Here is a 20,000-nt window from a genome sequence, read left to right as displayed (position 1 = left end):
ACCCCCCACCCCTGACCCACACCCTCCTTCCCCCTACAGTCTACGGGGAAAAGCGGGAGCAGAAAAAAAAATGGCAGGAAAAACCCAAACACGTCAATATCTACCTGTATCTCCTACGTTTGATGAATGCGTTGTTGCGTGTCCTGATTAGTAAGCAGAACTGTGTGAAGGTGGTTTTTAAACCATCGACTGGTGTGTGAACCTGCACTGACTGTATCCTAGCCGTGGGGAGAGGTCAGACACTACTGATGGCCTCATGGAGGGGGGGGGGAGGTGACATTTAACAGATGAGTCTTTGGCTGCGTGCTGGATGGAGGAAGTGGGGGAGGGGGAGGGGGGGTGGGGAGGGAAGAGAGGCTTGTGGCCGTGGGAAAAGGAGAGAGGGCGGGGGGGGGGGGGAGGAGGGAAGGTAGGGTGGTGAGGAGAGATTTGATAGGAGCTGACTCTGATGATAAGTGCAGTGTGCATTCACTTAGACTTGTTGAAATAAGATTTGTACATCTCTCTCTCTCTCTCTCTCTCTCTCTCTCTCTCTCTCTCTCTATATATATATATATATATATATATATATATATATATACACATACACATATATACATACATATATACTTATTTAACATTGACACTGAATCTCCGACGATATGGATGATGACGGAATACTCATTCCGGCGTGAAGGAAGGAGGAAGCGAATGAGGGGGGCATCGGGGAGAGAAGAAGTGGGGCGGCACCACCAGAACGTCTTTTGAGGCCGTGTCTTCTTTTGCCTTTGATGGCAGCAGTATAAAGCTTAGGCTCACTGACAAAGGTCCAACCAGCTTTACTAACTTCGACTTTTCTCTTGGACTTGACTTCGACAATATTCACTTACTTACTTACTTACTTACTTACTTATATATTTTGTTCCTTGTGATTCGAAACAACACCGTTCTGTCAGCTGATCAGCCTGAGTTTCGCAGTTGATGGGGGCTAGCTGCGACTGGTGCTCAGTTTATGCACAGTCTGGCTACACAAGGTGGTGATTTTAGACTACTCCTGCAAATAAATCAGTATGAAATGTGTGAATCTGAGAATTGTCGGAACGAGTTCAACAGGCAAAGAAAATGGAAATGATAATGGTAAGTATGATGATAACGATAAAGATGATGATCATGACGATGATTGAAGGGGACAAAAAAAAAAAAAAAAAACAGAAAGGAAAAAAAATAAAGAAACAGAACAGAGGGGGGCAGAGGAGTACGTTCATGTACCGGCCTGAAAAGAGAGTGAGAAGGAGACGGGATTTGGAAGGCCTGGGAGAAAGAAATAGAGTATCAGACTTACATTTTGGAGTCCTCCTCCTCCTCTCTCTCTCTCTCTCTCTCTCTCTCTCTCTTGATGTGCGGTTTTATAAAGGAGGATGAGTTACATTTCTTGTTTCATTGCAAAGCGTACGCTGATATTCGTGAAAAATGAACTGTCTTTAAAACATGTTCTGCAAAGAATGAAGATCTGTGCAGTGTACCAAGAAAATTCAATCCAGTCTCTGGCAAAGTATATTGCCGAAGCATATAATTTTCGAAGAAAAAACATCACTCACTGTTGTTCTTTAAGAAATTGACTTCGTAAACTGGATGGTCGAAATTATGTAGATGCCTTATCAATGGATTTCAAAAATGGTATGTTTTGAATAGACGTTCAAAAATGGTATGTTTTGAATAGTCGTTTCATCTTTTTTTTTAGAACTATTTTGTTGTTGTTTTGATCGTACCCCCATGTCATTAGGGCTGATAAGCTATTGACATTAACTCACTCAGTACGGCCAGTCCTCTCTTCTCCTCTACACAGACCCCTCGGATGTCCAGTGGGCGTCTGAATGGCCCAACCTTTAGCTTCCGTCGTCAGAATTGTGGTATTCTTTGTCAACATTCACGTCTTCAGAATAAGAGCCTTCCGCTTGCAATATTTTGATGATGGTAATTGGGGGTGAAACGCTGTTGACGTCGTCTCTTTCGCCGTTCGTATGGAAAGAGTTAAAACAGTTCTGAGTTCTGAGTTCTCTCTCTCTCTTGATTAGCTTAGATTTTAACAAAACAAAACAGCAACACCAATAACAAAGTCTCTCTTTGCAAACTGCCACACTCAGTTGTTGTTTTTGTTTTTGGGGGGTTTTTTGTTTTTTTTTTCCAGAATATCTTTCTTTTCTCTCCCCCACCACCACGACAAAGACGCTAACTGGGTCACTCCATCACTGACCCTCTCCCTACAGGAACCCCCCCCCCCCCCCAACAACCCCACCCCAGACCCCCCCCCAGACCCCACCACCTCACACATCTCCCCTCCCGGAACATCTGGCTCTGGTGAACAACCACTGCCACCCTTCGGGAATGAAGGAGGAAAATCCTCCACATTATCACCATCATAAATCACTCACGCCAGAACACCGAATCAGACAGCCGCATGGACTGCATGCCCATCACTACGGTACATCTTCAGCTGCAAAAGTTGTAGGTTTTCATTTTCGCTCTGCTCATGTCAAATTGTGCCGCGCGAATTGTGGATGTCGCGTTTTGGACACTGACGTGGTGGCGCTGAAACGAAAGGTGGACATGAAAAATAGGGACTGGTGGCTGATGCCCGCACATGCTATGAAGAAAGCTGTTGTCCTGGTGCCTGTAGTGGGCGTAACCTGTTAACCCATTGATCTGGCTGAGTAGCTAGCTTTGATTGATGAAATTTTACTGATTTGCCTGAATATTGTTGAATCACGAAATATTACTGATTTGGCTGAATATCGTTGAATGACGAAATTTTACTGATTTGCCTGAATATTGTTGAATCACGAAATATTACTGATTTGGCTGAATATCGTTGAATGACGAAATATTACTGATTTGCCTGAATATCGTTGAACTGACGAAATATTACTGATTTGCCGGAATATCGTTGAATGACGAAATATTACTGATTTGCCTGAATATCGTTGAATGGCGAAATATTACTGATTTGCCTGAATATTGTTGAATGACGAAATATCACTGATTTGGCTGAATATCGTTGAATGACGAAATATTACTGATTTGGCTGAATATCGTTGAATGACGAAATATTACTGATTTGCCTGAATATCGTTGAACTGACGAAATATTACTGATTTGCCTGAATATCGTTGAACTGACTAAATAGTGATTTGCCTGAATATCGTTGAATGACGAAATATTACTGATTTGGTTGAATATCGTTGAATGACGAAATATTACTGATTTGCCTGAATATCGTTGAATGACGAAATATTACCGATTTGCCTGAATATCGTTGAATGCCGAAATATTACTTTTTTGCCTGAATATCGTTGAATGACGAAATATTACTGATTTGCCTGAATATCGTTGAACTGACGAAATATTACTGATTTGCCTGAATATCTTTGAATGACGAAATTTTTACTGATTTGCCTGAATATCGTTGAATGACGAAATATTACTGATTTGCCTGAATATCGTTGAATGACGAAATATTACTGATTTGCCTGAATATCGTTGAATGACGAAATATTACTGATTTGACTGAATATCGTTGAATCATGAAATATTACTGATTAGCCTGAATATCGTTGAATCACGAAATTTGACTGATTTGCCTGAATATTCTTGAATGACGAAATATTACTGATTTGGCTGAATATCGTTGAATGACGAAATATTACTGATTTGCCTGAATATCGTTGAATCATGAAATATTACTGATTTGCCTGAATATCGTTGAATGACGAAATTTTACTGATTTGCCTGAATATCGTTGAATGACGAAATATTACTTTTTTGCCTGAATATCGTTGAATGACGAAATATTACTGATTTGCCTGAATATCGTTGAACTGACGAAATATTACTGATTTGCCTGAATATCGTTGAATGACGAAATTTTTACTGATTTGCCTGAATATCGTTGAATGACGAAATATTACTGATTTGCCTGAATATCGTTGAATGACGAAATATTACTGATTTGCCTGAATATCGTTGAATGACGAAATATTACTGATTTGCCTGAATATCGTTGAATGACGAAATATTACTGATTTGCCTGAATATCGTTGACTGACTGCCAGAAAGTCATGGATTCACACAATACCACTGTTTACCAGAATACAAGTGCTTGTCGGTAACATCACTGCTTCTCCGGAATACCGCTGATTGTCGGGGGACATGACGCAATATCACTGGAGCCCGAAATTATGGAAACATGGTGACAACTGTGGCAGAATGGTTAAGACGCTCAGCTGCCAATACAGAGAGTCCGTGAGGGTGTGGGTTCGAATCCCGCTCTCGCCCTTTCTCCTAAGTTTGACTGGAAAATCAAACTGAGCGTCTAGTCTTTCGGATGAGACGATAAACCGAGGTCCCGTGTGCAGCACGCACTTGGCGCACTGAAAAAGAACCCATGGCAACGAGAGTGTTGTCCTCTGGCGAAATTACATAAAATGAAATCCACTTTCATAGGTACACAAATATGTAAGCATGCACTCAAGGCCTGACTAAGCGCGTTGGGTTATGCTGCTGGTCAGGCATCTGCTGAAGAGATGTGGTGTAGCGTGTATGGATTTGTCCGAACGCAGTGACGCCTCCTTGAGAAAGTGAAACTGAAACTGAAACTGGAGCGTGCGCTTTTAGGATAATCCTCGAGGATCAGATCGTTCATCATTGTCAATTTCAACACTGCTGTCGTTCTGCCCAATACCCCGAACACAAAAGCGTCATAGACAGTCCGAATTAAGAAAACTGATGCCAACAGGTCAATGTACTTCACTGTGTGTAAGCTTTTCAAAATGAAAAGTAAAACGTGTAGCCGTGGATTGAAACACCTTATTTTGCATCTAGTAAATCTACCGTAGATTGAGCTGGGAGGGGAAAAAAAAGCTCCGGTTCCCGCAAGCTTTTGGAACTTTTTTTTTTTCTTCCTGCATTATTAACACCCACCGTAGATTCTCATAGATGTCCCGGAGAAGAAAAAAACACACAAAAACTGGCAGTGCAGATAAAGAAAAAAGAGAGAGATAAGGACTGCGGGGTGAGGGCAGAGGAGCGGGGAGTGGAGGGAGGGGGGGTGAGGCAGAATGATGTCTGGAACTGACCTGGGAACGGTTGCTGAGCATGCACTGTCAGGTGTCATCTCCATCCGTTATCAGCACTGATATATATATATATATATATATATATATATATATATATATATATATATATATATATATATATGTATGCAGGTCAGTGGCTATCGCTGCCTTGCAGCCATTCTTCATCCATCACGATTCCATCCAGTGCAGCCACTGCGCTTAGAGATGCATTCCTTTGGGCTTGTCGTGAGTTTGTTTATTTTGGGATCGTAATATAATTTATTTGCGTGTGTTTTTTGTGTTTTAATTCTGCGATTAGTTAAGTTTTCAATTTTGTCTCTGTAAGAGATTTCCTGTTCTCTCTCTCTCTCTCTCTCTCTCTCTCTCTCTCTCTCTCTCTCTCTCTCTCTCTCTCTCTCTCTCTCTCTCTCTTGGATGGGTTATTTATGTTTGCTTTCAGATTTTAAATCCGAGTTGTTTTTTTGTCTGAAAGTCTGTCTTTCTTTTTCTGTTCGTTTGTTTCGTTTTGTTGTGTTTGTTTTAGGTTTAAAGCCGTTATGGGTTTTAGTCCACACTGTGTCTGTCTGTGTTTCTCTGGTCGGTTAGATATTTGTTCTGGGCATGGATTATAGGTTGGGTCGGTTAGATATTTGTTCTGGGCATGGATTATAGGTTGGGTCGGTTAGATATTTGTTGTGGGCATGGATTATAGGTTGGGTCGGTTAGATATTTGTTCTGGGCATGGATTATAGGTTGGGTCGGTTAGATATTTGTTGTGGGCATGAATTATAGGTTGGTATGTTGTGGGAGCGAGGTCCGAGCTCTGTTTATTTTGAAAACCAGGCGAAACTGGCAACGTATCCAGCACACTTTGAAGGGATGCCTTTGCTGTGGAGGACGGTCAGCATGCCCACAGCCACTCACCAGGTGGGGCTGAAGCAGAGTCGGGAGATCACCCTCCTCCTCAACCTCCTCCACCTCCTCCTCCACCACTACCTCTTCCATTTCCTCACTCTCCTCCACCTCCTCATCTTCCTCCTTATTTCTCCCCCCTTTCTCTTACACGACCTCCTACTTTTTCTTCTCCTTTTCATCCTCCTCCTCCTCCTCCTCCTCCTCCACCTCCTCCTCCACCACTACCTCTTCCATTTCCTCACTCTCCTCCACCTCCTCATCTTCCTCCTTATTTCTCCCCCCTTTCTCTTACACGACCTCCTACTTTTTCTTCTCCTTTTCATCCTCCTCCTCCTCCTCCTCATCCTCCACCTCCTCCTCCACCACTACCTCTTCCATTTCCTCACTCTCCTCCACCTCCTCATCTTCCTCCTCATTTCTCCCCCCTTTCTCTTACACGACCTCCTACTCCTTTTTCTTCTCCTTTTCATCCTCCTTCTCCTCCTCCTTCTCCTTCTCATCCTCCTCCTCCTCCTCCTCTAGCTCCTCTTCCTCCACCACCCCTTCACCTCATCTTCTCATCTTCTTGTGCGAGAACTGAGTTCTTGTGGAGCATTGATGCCCAGTGTGTGCGTCTTTCAGGTTTGTTGCATTCCAGTTTATAACGTCCACTCCCAGAATGCACATCAGGTAGGGGCTGACCATAGACACTAGAATTCCTAAGAGGTAAGTGTCTATGGGCTGACGGAGAGGAGGAGGTGGGGGGGGGGGGGGGGGGGGGGGGGTTATAATATCTCTCTTCACTGACACCGCCACAACAATAATTCATCAAGAAGACAGGCAGAAGAACGACTTTATTTTTCTTCTCCATATTCGGACTTCTGGGGATCCAGCATATAATGTTCATGTGTGAGCCCGGATTTACCCAACTGAGCTTCGCAGGCGATCCCATGTGGCGTCTTTTGAGCAGGCGTGTGTGTGTGTGTGTGTGTGTGTGTGTGTGTGTCTCTCTCTCTCTCTCTCTCTCTCTCTCTCTCTCTCTCTCTCTCTCTCTCTCTCTCGTGTGTGTGTGTGTGTGTGTGTGTGTGTGTCTCTCTCTCTCTCTCTCTCTCTCTCTCTCTCTCTCGTGTGTGTGTGTATGTGTGTGTGTGTGTCTCTCTCTCTCTCTCTCTCTCTCTCTCTCTCTCTCTCTCTCTCTCTCTGTCGTGTGTGTGTGTGTGTGTGTGTTTTAATAGAATATGATCGTCCAGGGAGGGGAATTTTTTTTTTTTTTTTTTTTTTTTTTTACAGAACAAATGGGAATGGTGGGTCAGTGGAGAAGTGGGGAGGAGTAGGGAGGAGGGGATGCGTGTGGTCCAAAAAGGGGCGGGCAGGGGGGGGGCGGGAATGGGGGTGTGGGGGTGAGATCTGTGATGAATGAGGGACTGTGCACGTGCATCACCCCCCACGGTCCCGGAGACATGCATCATGCCGGCAGAGTGGCTGCAGGGAGGGGATCAGAGCGTTAAATCCTCGGAAGGAAATAGATGTCATGATCCTGTAGATGGTATGACGCTGCTGTGACCGTGTTTTCTTTCTTTCTTCCTTTCTTTCTTTCTTTCTTTTTTCTCCCTTTTCTTTCTTTCTTTCATTCTTTGGTTTCTTCCACTCCTTTTTGACTCACTTGTGTAAACAAAGTGAGTCTATGTTTTAACCCGGTGATCGGTTGTGTATGTGTGTGTGTGTGTGTGTGTGTGTGTCCGTGTGTCTGTGTGTCCGTGGTAAACTTTAACATTGACATTTTCTCTGCAAATACTTTGTCAGTTGACACCAAATTTGGCATAAAAATTGGAAAAATTCAGTTCTTTCCAGTCATCTTGTTTAAAACAATATTGCACCTCTTGGATGGGCACAAAAATGTTTTCTTTAAAAAGAAGCCTAATTATATGCAAACTGCATTTACTGTTATATTTATATTTTTTGTATTTTCTAAACTTGGCACTTTGACCTCTTATTCTGACAAAACAACAAGAGGAGTCATTATTATCATTTTTTGTTCAAACAGGAACTTCTTTTGTTAAGCATGGAATTTTTATTTATTTTGCAAACGTTTTGGTGCAGATAGTAAAAAAGGGAAATTACTCTGTAATTAATGAATGCTAGGGGACTTAATTTATCACAAGTGAGTCTTGAAGGCCTTGCCTCTCTTGTTTGTTTAGTTATGGAACACGATAGTGGGTCATAGTGATTATGAAACATGCGTTTGTTTTGTTTTTTTTGCTTTCTTTTTTCAATTTCTTAATTAATTAATTATTTATTTATGTATTTATTTATCTATTTATTTGTTTGTTTGTTTATTTGTTTATTTATTTATTTATTTATTTTGCTTAATTATTTATTTATTTATTTATCTATTTGTTTGTTTGTTTGTTTGTTTGTTTGTTTGTTTGTTTGTTTGTTTGTTTATTTATTTATTTATTTATTTTGCTTTTCTTTTTACGTCCAGATCCAGTCCTATATCATATACCCCAGTAGAATCAGAAGTGGGGTTTTTTGTAGATCTATTCGTTCTTTCCACGATAGTTCGGACAGAAATCTTGCCAACTATAAGTAACACCATGACTGCCAGTGACGTTCTGACTTGATTCACGGTTCAAAGCAAACGAACGTATAGATTGGCGTTTGAAACAAAACAACATTATGTTGGAGGAAAACAAAAATATCAGTAACCAACTTCGTCATAGTCCGACAGGCTTGACAAGATTGATTTAGAATCTGAGGCGAAGTGATGAAGTGATGAATCGCCTGCGATTGCGCAACAGATCTGATTGAATCAGAATCGGAATCATGTTTTACTTTGTCCTGAAAACCCAGTGGGTTTGGAAAGAACATACACACAAACGTGTTTGTTGAGTGTCGGCTTTTGGTTTGTGAAGCATGTTGCCATCGCGGAGCAGTTTCGAATGGGAATCTGTCACTGGAAAATCAGAGGGCTTAATACTGGCATGTCTTGACATTTCCTCTTGAATATAGCAGTCCAGTTGCTTGAGCAGTCAAGTAAATGGACTCTCTCTCTCTCTCTCCCCCCGTGGAGCGAAAACTCAGTGTAATCCATTCAGAGTTTGGTTGGGTTTTTTTTAATAATTCAATTTCTCAACTTTTATTTCTTTATATATATATATATATATATATATATATATATATATATATATATATGTGTGTGTGTGTGTGTGTGTGTGTGTGTGTGTGTGTGTGTGTGTAACGAGATGGTTTATGAGTAACGCCACGCCTGCTTTTGTAACATACATGCCACTTGTATAATTTTGTGACACTGTTTCAAGTACTAAATCCAAACTATGCGGTACATGACTGGCTATATCTAGTACCCTTATTCTGCAGCTATTTCGACATAGTTCATGCGTAATTTGAGCGTGGAAAGGCAGCTTCAGGTGTTTCCTTAATGTGTTAAGCACTTGTCTCTGGAGGGAGAAACCGGTTCATGGTCCATGAAATTGGTTTGGTGCGCGGATCTGGCCGCTGAAGGAGCAGCAGGTTTTCCGGAGGGAACGTACGGACACTTCACCACGGTCTGTATCCATCACGTTGTCGCGGTACTGTTTCCTTCTGAAAACCCCGTTTTCAACTGATTTTTGAAGTCGACCCCGGGACCGCTTTTACACATGTTTTGGCCATTGAACTTCCACGGGAGTTCAGACTGCGAGGTTTGGCAGATCTTCAACCCCCAACCCTCAACCCCACACTCACACACCCTTCTCGCTCTCTCTCTCTCTCTCTCTCTGGCTTGGTAGCGTCAAGTAAGGTCGGGTGGTTAACGGAAGTCGTACATCTCTTGCACAACAGCATGCATTGAGGAGGCGAGCCAAGATTTTACTGTAGGATGTTTTTGTTTTTTTTTGTTTTTTTTAAGTATAGAGAGCTGGATTTAATGGTGTGAAGGGAGGGATAATGAATTCCTCACAAGGCTGCTATGCTTGCTGTTTTGTTTTTTACTATGTGCATATATGTCTTTGTGTCTGTATTATTTCTGTGTGTGTGTGTGTGTGTGTGCGCGCGTGTGTGTGTGTGTGTGTGTGTGTGTGCACGTTGTGTGTGTGTGTGTGTGTGTGTGTGTGTGTGCACGTTGTGTGTGTGTGTGTGTGTGTGTGTGTGTGTGTGTGTGTGTGTGTGTGTGTGTGCACGTTGTGTGTGTTTCTATTTGTCTCCCTTTCTTTACCCCCGCCACCCCCTTCCCCTCCCCGCTCACTCCAGTTCGTTCTTAGTTTAGCGTCTTTTCACTATCAGTTGATATTAGACGATTAAAAAAAATAAATAAGTAGATAAAAATAATTCTAAAAAGGGGCGGGGAAGGAGAGAGGGAAGAGGAAAACAAAAAAGGTAGAAAACTACCAAAAAATGCATAACATGCAATTACATTTAACAGTAACAATTCAATCATAATAATTATCAGAAGCCATTAACACAATTCTGAAGCACATTAAAGGAATGTAGAAATAGGGCTATGAACCAATGCCTTTGAAAGTTCGACCATAAGAACCTCGTCAGAAAATGACTTTCCAAAAATCATCTGCAGAATAGTTATTATCTTTGAAACACTTGGGCAAGAAGGTACGTAACTGCTGACAGTGAAAGAAACAATGATGCAAGCTGAACTGCTTATCTGTGGTAAGCTCACTCCAGTGTGTGTGTGCATGTGTGAAATAAGGACATCGTTGGATATCAGTTTTGCAGTCTTTGCCCGTCCCCCTGCTTTTTTTGTCTGTTTCTCTCTCTCTCTCTCTCTCTCTCTCTCTCTCTCTCTCTCTCTCTCTCTCTCTGTGTGTGTGTGTGTGTGTGGGGGGGGGGGGGGGGGGGGGGGGGGCAGGATGAAAACAAGCCCATTTGTGCTTATTCCCTTTTTCCCTCAATAAAAATGAATCGTTCGTTCGTTCGTTCTCTCTCTCTCTCTCTCTCACTCTCTCTCTCAGTCATGAATGTGAACTGAACGGTTCATGCCAGGTAATGTTCGTGTTTTCCTAACACAGGAACGTCAACATTGATCACTCGACGTGCGGCAGGTGCAGTTTGCTTTTCCCATGTACACACACGATGGTGGATTATTGTGCCATCATTGTCTGGCGCGCAAACGTTGACCATAAACAACTACTTTTTTTTCCCACCAGACGCCCTGGTGAAGTGGTTTTCGTCGCGGACTGACGACTGGAAGGACGCGGGTTCGAGTCCCAGAAGTGGGGGTGGGGGTGGGGGGGGGTGTTTCTACCCACGACCCGCTTCTTTCCAGAGCTGAACGTGCTGTGGGCTCCAGTGGGAAGACTGGAACGACACAGTGGAGTGTCATCTACCTGACGGATCAGTCTTTGGGAGACTATCACAGCAGGTGTCTGTACCTTTCGGGCCTGGTTTACGCCGGGATGGATGTATGACGAAAGGATGTGTGAATCATACAGCCTTTCCCCCATGGTCCCAAGCAGAAATGGACATCTGAGAATAGTATCGTCGTCGACATCGTCATCCTCATTCGTCATCAAGTTTATATACATGAAAAAAAAAAAAAAAACATCGTCCCAGATTCCGTGGCCTTTTATGCCATGCTCTCGTGGTAACCACTGTTTTTGGATTCGTCGCTTATCTTTTATTCTTTTGTTGTTGTTTTTAAAATACAGACGAACATTACTGTATTCATTTGTTCAAAAGCCGCAAGTAAATTTCTCCTCCATTCGACTGTCGTAAAGTCATTTAGTATTGGCGTGCTTACCAGCACCTCATTTGTTAGCAGTGATTGCCAGACCCCATTCAACATCACACTGACTGGGATGCTGACACACATTTTAGATTTGTGATCAGGACTGCTATTCGTTCGAGGACCGTATGACCTTGAATCTTTCCTGAAAGCCACGTTTTTCATTGGTCGAGTGGTCGTAATAATCTGAATGTTCATCGACTGGATGACTAACAAGCACTCATGCAACCTGAGTTCTCATTGGTCGAGAAACGGTCGAATCACGAAAGCTCGTTTCTCATTAGATTGCTGCATGTGGCTGGTTTCTACGACCCTCCCCACCTCACTCCCCCGCCCTTCCCTCCCATCTCCCCCACCCCTCCCCCGAGTCGTTGAACGATTGACTGTGGTCTTGTTTCCTCTGGTTTGCTTTCTTCGTTCTACCCGCCACACCACATTTGTATTTGTATTTGTATTTCTTTTTTTTTATCACAACAGATTTCTCTGTGTGAAATTCGGGCTGCTCTCCCCAGGGAGAGCGCGTCGCTACACTAGGCGCCACCCCTTTTTTTTCTGCGTGCAGATATAATTTGTTTTTCCTATCGAAGTGGATTTTTCTACAGAATTTTGCCAGGAACAACCCTTTTGTTGCCGTGGGTTCTTTTACGTGCGCTAAGTACATGCTGCACACGGGACCTCGGTTTATCGTTTCATCCGAATGACTAGCGTCCATACCACCACTCAAGGTCTAGTGGAGGGGGAGAAAATATCGGCGGCTGAGCTGTGATTCGATTCGAACCAGCGCGCTCAGATTCTCTCTCGCTTCCTAGGCGGACGCGTTACCTCTGGACCATCACTCCACAAAACATGCGTGTGTCGGTGACTCACCCCCCCCCCCCCCCCCCCCCCCCCCCCCCCCCCCCTCTGCCAGCTGTCAGTTTCTAATAATTTGGTTTCCATGGTTTCGTTTTTTCTGTCTGTGTCATTATATTGCTTGCAGGTATGTGTATATGCAAGCACACCTGTAAAGTGTGCTGTATCCAAATATATATGTACAGATGTATGGCAATAACTCTCTCTCTGTCTCTCTCTCTCTGTGAATGTTTACACGCAGGAACATCTCTCTCTCTCTCTCTCTCTCTCTCTCTCTCCCCCCCCCTCTCTCTCTCTCTCTTTCTCTTCGTGTGTGTGTGTAATATATATATATATATATATATATATATATATATACATACATACATACATATATATAATCGGCTTTGATATGTTCACATATAACGAGAGATAAAAACGGGCGCTTTTTTTCTCACAATGCTATAAGATATGAAATAATATTGTGCAGGTTCGGTACATTTGTTTTAAAAGATAGACCACCAGTATAAAGCGATGTTACATACTTTCCGGTGAGTGACAATACCTAGATACTTTAAATGAATGAAATGAAGTTGCAAATTAACTACTTCTCGACTTTCCCTCTCGTTAATTGAAAGGGGAACTCGAAGAGGCTTGAATTTCGTTCGTGCATTTTTACCGATCTCTATAACATGCGTAATTCAGTCTGCTGTGCCAACGCCCTCCAGCAACAATTAATTTAAATGGAACGGAGAAAGAGTTTTTTTGGTTCCCGTTATTGATATTCTTAGTAGTATTCTTGTTTATCTTTTTTCTTTTTTTAACATCAGTGGTCATCGGTGAACTTAATCAGTCTGGTTACTAATCCTTAACAGAACTATTTTTGGGCGTGAATAACGTGTTTAATTGCAATGCTGTTTTGATTTTCAGTCATAACGTGATTATGTACGGTGGTGTGCATTGTGGGGAAAACAATTCATTTGATTAATTGTATGAGGATTATATTCTTTTTCTTTCTTTTTTTTTTTTTTTTATTCATCTACATATTTTGCTGTTTGTTTGTTTGTTCATCTTTGATTATTGTTCACTTTGGGAAAAAGTCGCTAATTTTCAGTCATTCAAAATAAATCAGAAGTGTGGGAAATCAAAATTCATCGTTCTCCTTGGATGGTTGTGGTTATTGTTGTTTTTATTTTTTATGTATTCAGTCGTCTGCTTTATTTTTTTACTTATATAATTATTTATTTATATAATTATTTATTTATTTAATTATTTCTAAACATGCTTCCCAAGTAAAGGAATAAGGATGTCTCTACATATATAAATATAAATATATGGGGGTGGGAGATGTGGATGTATTCGTCCTTCCCGCCATCTCTGAGCCCACCGCCACTGAGGAGCGCAGAAGTAACCTGTACCATTTCTAAGAAACCAGTTCAAATGGCAAACACAGACGTCACTGGAGTTAAATGAAACCAGACCATCTTCGCCAGGTAGCAAGAAATTGTGATGGACCTGATGAATATGACCTTTACGGTCGGATCGGCGATTCAGAATAAAATACAACCAAAAAAAAGAAAAACAAAGAGAAGAAAAGAAACAAGGAAACAATACATCGAGGTTGTTTTTTGTTGTTGTTTTTTGGGGGTTTTTTTTCTTTTTTCTTTTTCTTTTCTTTTTTTTAATTGAGTGGGAGTCTGACGCAAGGGTGAGCACTCCAACAGCCAGAAGCCCAGAAGGGGCTGTGTTCAGGCCCCTGGCAAGTGGCGCGGGGCTGGTGGCGCCGTAAAGCTGTTAACGGCCCCTGACGTCGGCCCTGCTGCAAACTGCTGACAGACAACGACGTGGCGACGGACGAGGCAGGCAGCAGGGGCATCCAGGGACCAGGGAGTGTGGTGCCGCACTGTTCCCATGCTGCTGCAGTACGTGCCACTGGGCCTCATGACACACACACACACTCTTCTCTTCCAGCCTCGCATCGGTACAAACTCTCCAGTTCCAGGCAACAACTGTACACTGACACCCAACTGCCGGTGGCTGTCTTCAGAGAACAGTTTGCAGGAAGAGGACAGAATCGTTGCAGCATCAAAGAGCCCGTGAAGAGAGCTCTTTGGATGCATTCACGCCCGGGTCATCAGTATACTCCTGGGTTGCAGGGCACTTGTGTTGTTTGTAAACAAGTGTTCAGCAGGGGTGTTGCGCGGCTGGGTTGTTTGTTCACGGTGTTAGGCCGTGGGGTGTTAAGCGTCCTTGATGTTGAACGGTAAACACTGTTCACTGTGAGCAGTGTATCGTTAGTTTGAGTCGTGACAGTTTCCGTTGTTAATGAGTAGGCCCAGAACGAGCGTTGACAGCTGTGTGGTAAGGTTGTTGGACTTGTGTCCCATGGGTGGTCCTTTGCCCCGTGGTCTACAGCTGTAGAATCTCCGTTTATGTCTGGTGGGTTAAGCGTGGATGTTTTCTTCCTGCCCCTTAGATCAAGATATATGAGATGTACTGCTATCTTAATCCCTTCGTCACGTGTTCAGTGTGCATACATGCATGCAGATGACACACAAGCCGATACAGTTCCCGTTCTCCAGGTCAGCTTTGGGTGGTTGATAATGAAAGCACAAACCCACGCACTTTGTATACGTCCACTCCTGTAAATGGAGTATGGTTGCCTGGATGGCAGGAGCAAAAAAACGACCATGCACGTAAAAGTCCACTCTTGGAAACGTTTGGACGTTGGACCTGCAGCCCACGAACACACAGAGAGAATGAAAATGAAATGCAAAGGGAAGCTGGGAGAGTCGACAAGGACGACAACTGTTGATCCCTGTGAAAGGGACACAACTACAATGAGTTACTGCGCCGGCTGTTAGCGCCCCCCCCCCCCCCCCCCCCCCCCCCCCCCAACAGCTTGTGCGTGGTTTGACAACCATGGTGTACAAAGAAACAGACCCAGGACCTAACCCTGGGAAAGAAGTGAACAGAGTGTGTACATGGGGTGTACGGCGAGAGGTATCCCAATTAGAGGCCGCTGGCTGACTGCACTGCAGCGATCTTCGTCTTTGTTTGCTGTGTAGACTTCGCTTCTCGGTGAATCTGGGTCACTGGGGGCCATTGTTCCCACCGTCTCACTTAGGAGTTGATTTGGAATTTTCTGGTATTTGGATCCGGGTGAAATGATAATTAATCCTTCTTGAAAGGATCATGATCTTGACAAAATTCAGTTAACAAAATTCATGTATATTCCCATTTCTTGTCCAGAGTTCTGATTCACTTGCGAATTTACTTTCAGTAGCGAGGGGTGTGTGTGTGTGGGGGGGGGGGGGGGGGCGGGGGGGGGGCGGCGAGGGGGAGTGACTCTTGAAAACTTTGCAATTCGTAGTTTTTATGGCGGGGGGGCGGGGGGGGGGGGTGGTGGTACGAAATGCATGTGTTGGTTTGTTGTAGCGGAGTTCCCGTTGCGTTCCTGGGTGCAGTTGATAGTTTTCTGGCATTTCCGTTTCAAAACTATCCCGTTCTGTCTTGAGAACATTTCAAACGGTACATTGGTGAGGGGCAATGTAGACCGCTGTTGTTGTCCATGTGTAAACCGGTAGGTCGTTCAACTCGTTCAGCTCAACGAAACGTGTTGCCCGTGCAGGGGACAGTGATGGACAAGGAAGTCTGCCTAGTTCTGGTGGAAATGACATGGCGCCGCCATAATGCGTACAAATTGATGATGGAAAATGTTTTGTACTTTTTATGTGTGTGCGTGTGTGTGTGTGCGCGCGCGCGCGTGTGTGTGTGTGTGTGCGTGTGAGAGAGAGAGAGAGAGAGAAAGGGAGAAAGAGATAGAGAGCGCACAGAGACAGAGAGAGAAAGAGAGAGCACAGACACATCACAGAAAGACAGAGACACGCAGTGAGAGAGAGGGGGGGGGAGAGAGGGGGGAGGGGGAACCAGGATAGCACAAAGAGTGAGACAGGATGGGCAATTTCAGCCGGAGACAGAGGAATTAGATAGACTATCTGTTGTATTTGACCGATAAAATGTGTGTGTCTGTGTCTGTTTGCGTGCGCGTGCGTTAATGCGTGCGTGCGTGCGTGTGTGTGTGTGTCTGTCAGACAAACAGAACAGGATATGCGATGGCTCTAACCATACACACGTGCGCTCAAAATGGTAATGTGAATGAATCGGAGAATGCAAATGTATACATGAATGTGGAAGTGTCCTTGCGAGTGAACACTGCAGGATTTGCCAGTCCTCCCAGACACACTGCCTGGAAGTTTCGCGTCTGACACATGAGTGGCCACGTTAAAAAGCGTATGAAGACCTTGATAAAGCGGCCCTTGTCTTTATGAAAGGGAAGATAACCCTTCTGAAAGTAAGGGGAACAAAACTCAAGTTTGCAACGTGACTGACTTTGGACAACGGGACGCTCAATCATTTTCCACAGACGCAGAAATATTGATCCTTCCACCACAAGAAAACACACACACACACACACACACACACACACACACACACACAACAAAAAAGTTTAGGGGTTGAAAAATAGCCAACTGGTCAGTGGCGGAAAGAGGAAATAATGGGTAAGTGTGAAAGAATGGAAAAAGGCATGAGTCAGCAGCGGATAAATAAAACAAACTTATAAATTTTTTTTTAAACATATAAAAGAAAAACTAAAGTAAATACATAAAATAAATACGTAGGTAAGTACACGGGTTACCTCTAGAAAGAAAAACAAGTGAAACGAGTAAGTCAGTACATCTTCTTCTTCTGCGTTCACTCGTATGCACACGAGTGGGCTTTTACGTGTATGACCGTTTTTACCCCGCCATGTAGGCAGCCATACTCCGTTTTCGGGGGTGTGCATGCTGGGTATGTTCTTGTTTCCGTAACCCACCGAACGCTGACATGGATTACAGGATCTTTAACGTGCGTATTTGATCTTCTGCTTGCATATACACACGAAGGGGGTTCAGGCACTAGCAGGTCTGCACATATGTTGACCTGGGAGATCGTAAAAATCTCCACCCTTTACCCACCAGGCGCCGTCACCGTGATTCGAACCCGGGACCCTCAGATTGACAGTCCAACGCTTTAACCACTCGGCTATTGCGCCCGTCAGTCAGTACATCATGTGAACAGATCCATCAACAGGTTCTCCATCAACAAGTCAATCGGTCAGTGCATGGGCAGAACCCCCTGAAGTTGCCCCCTTCCGGTCAGCTAGGCAGTGGACAACATTAATTCAGCTTTCGAACTCCGTGTACTGCGACATCACTAACTTCACCACCCTCAGGAAAATGACGATGCCGACACTAAATCGATTTGATTGTATTTAGATATTTTTGTTCAAATTTCACCCTCATTTCACCCTCATTTGCCCAGTTTCCCTCCAACTCTCCATTCATTCACATCTCCCACCCCTTCTAACCGATGATACTCAAAAAATTAATATATTCCATAAATACTTTAACAAAACGTCTTCAATCACCGATATGTGTGACGGGACATTAAACAGAATTCTTCCTCCTCCTCGATTTAACGCAACACAAGTAGTGTCGTCTTCTGCTCGAAAAAATACAGACTTAACACCAACAGGTACTTTTTCACACACAAAAAAGTTTAAAAGATAGAGTGATTATTTTAATTATGCAGGCTGCATTTATGTGCTCTACCATCATCCAGTCATTGTGTTCACTGACGGCGATTTCAGCCACACGTGTGCCATAAACGGCCTGAAAAACGCGTTTGAAAAAACAACAACAAAAAAACAAACAAACGATGTTTCAGCCAGACTGATGTATAAACTACAGCCGGGAACAGTTTTCATTGTGCTGCATACACCGCTGTTGGAAGAGAAGTCAGTATCGTTTCAAGAAGAAGGGGTCCACCGCAAAGAGTAAAGGTTAGCCCGAGTGATTCTTCACTTTTTGTGAACCAGGTACTTTCTTCTTCTTCTTCTTCTTCTTCGTTCGTGGGCTGCAACACCCACGTTCACTCGTATGCACACGAGTGGGCTTTTACGTGTATGACCGTTTTTACCCCGCCATGTAGGCAGCCATACTCCGCTTTCGGGGGTGTGCATGCTGGGTATGTTCTTGTTTCCATAACCCACCGAACGCTGACATGGATTACAGGATCTTTAACGTGCGTATTTGATCTTCTGCTTGCATATACACACGAAGGGGGTTCAGGCACTAGCAGGTCTGCACATATGTTGACCTGGAAGATCGTAAAAATCTCCACCCTTTACCCACCAGGCGCCGTCACCGTGATTCGAACCCGGGACCCTCAGATTGAAAGTCCAACGCTTTAACCACTCGGCTATTGCGCCCGTCACCAGGTACTTTCAACACTTCCACTTCCCAACACAGGTCCACCTGGTCGGTACGCCTGCTGTGGGACTTACGCTTCGGACAGACACAGTCTTCCAGTCGCATCCCTAGATAGATAGATAGATAGATGCATAACATGTAATAGCATGTAAGTGCACACATGCACACACACACACACACACACACACACACACACACACACATATATATATATATATATATATATGTATGTATGTATGTATAAATCATATAATCATATATATATATATATATATATATATATATATATAGTTGAGTTCTCTGAAACCTTAACAAATGAAACAGCAGGCCAAGATATATATATCTCTCGCAGGGCCAGCATCGCTCACCGCCGGCGACACTGAAATATAGCACTGGAAGCGGGGCGGCGAGAGAGAGCCGCCACATATAGTTGTTTGTCACAAGTTGTGTTTTGGGAAAGAATGAAAAATTGAAATTTAAAAAAAGAAAAAAAAAAAAAAGAGAGAAATGCCCATATCTCATGTTCACTAAGAATGGCTTTGTTGTCTTTTTAGTTGAAAATCGTTCTTAAGACATGAACATTTTGCACATGTCTTATTTTGGGTTACCACACACGCCCAGAAAGTTAAACCAACCTGTAACGGTTAGGGTCACCATGATACTTCTGCTGACCAGCAACCTGCGAGTCTATGCAAAGCTAAAACACTCGCTGAGATCAGAGCGATTGCATTTCAAAGGTTTGAACTCTTTCCCTGACCCTCGCTTCTCACTTTCACATGCGCCATTGAAAAAAAAAAGATAATAACAAGAGAGGCAAGGCCTTCAAGACTCACTTGTGATAAATTAAGTCCCCTAGCATTAATTACAGAGTAATTTCCCTTTTTTACTATCTGCATCAAAAACGTTTGCAAAATAGATAAAAATTCCATGCTTAGCAAAAGAAGTTCCTGTTTGAACAAAAAATGATAATAATGACTCCTCTTGTTGTTGTGTCAGAATAAGAGGTCAAAGTGCCAAGTTTAGAGAATACAAAAAATATAAATATAACAGTAAATGCAGTTTGCATATAATTAGGCTTCTTTTTTTGTGCCCATCCCAGAGGTGCAATATTGTTTTAAACAAGATGACTGGAAA

At 43.3% G+C, this 20,000-nt stretch overlaps 1 protein-coding gene across 1 annotated transcript in view; it reads left to right on the top strand.

Moving 5' to 3' along the window:
• The window catches only part of LOC143281309 (inactive tyrosine-protein kinase 7-like), a 212,763-nt gene that overhangs the window by 25,912 nt on the left and 166,851 nt on the right, over positions 1 to 20,000 (top strand). The gene's annotated exons all lie outside the window — the stretch shown is intronic.

Source organism: Babylonia areolata, chromosome 4 (assembly GCF_041734735.1).
Source record: "Babylonia areolata isolate BAREFJ2019XMU chromosome 4, ASM4173473v1, whole genome shotgun sequence".
Taxonomy (NCBI): Eukaryota; Metazoa; Mollusca; class Gastropoda; order Neogastropoda; family Buccinidae; genus Babylonia; species Babylonia areolata.
The sequence above is the reverse complement of the archived record's forward strand: the minus strand, read 5'-3'. Positions and strand labels throughout refer to the sequence as shown.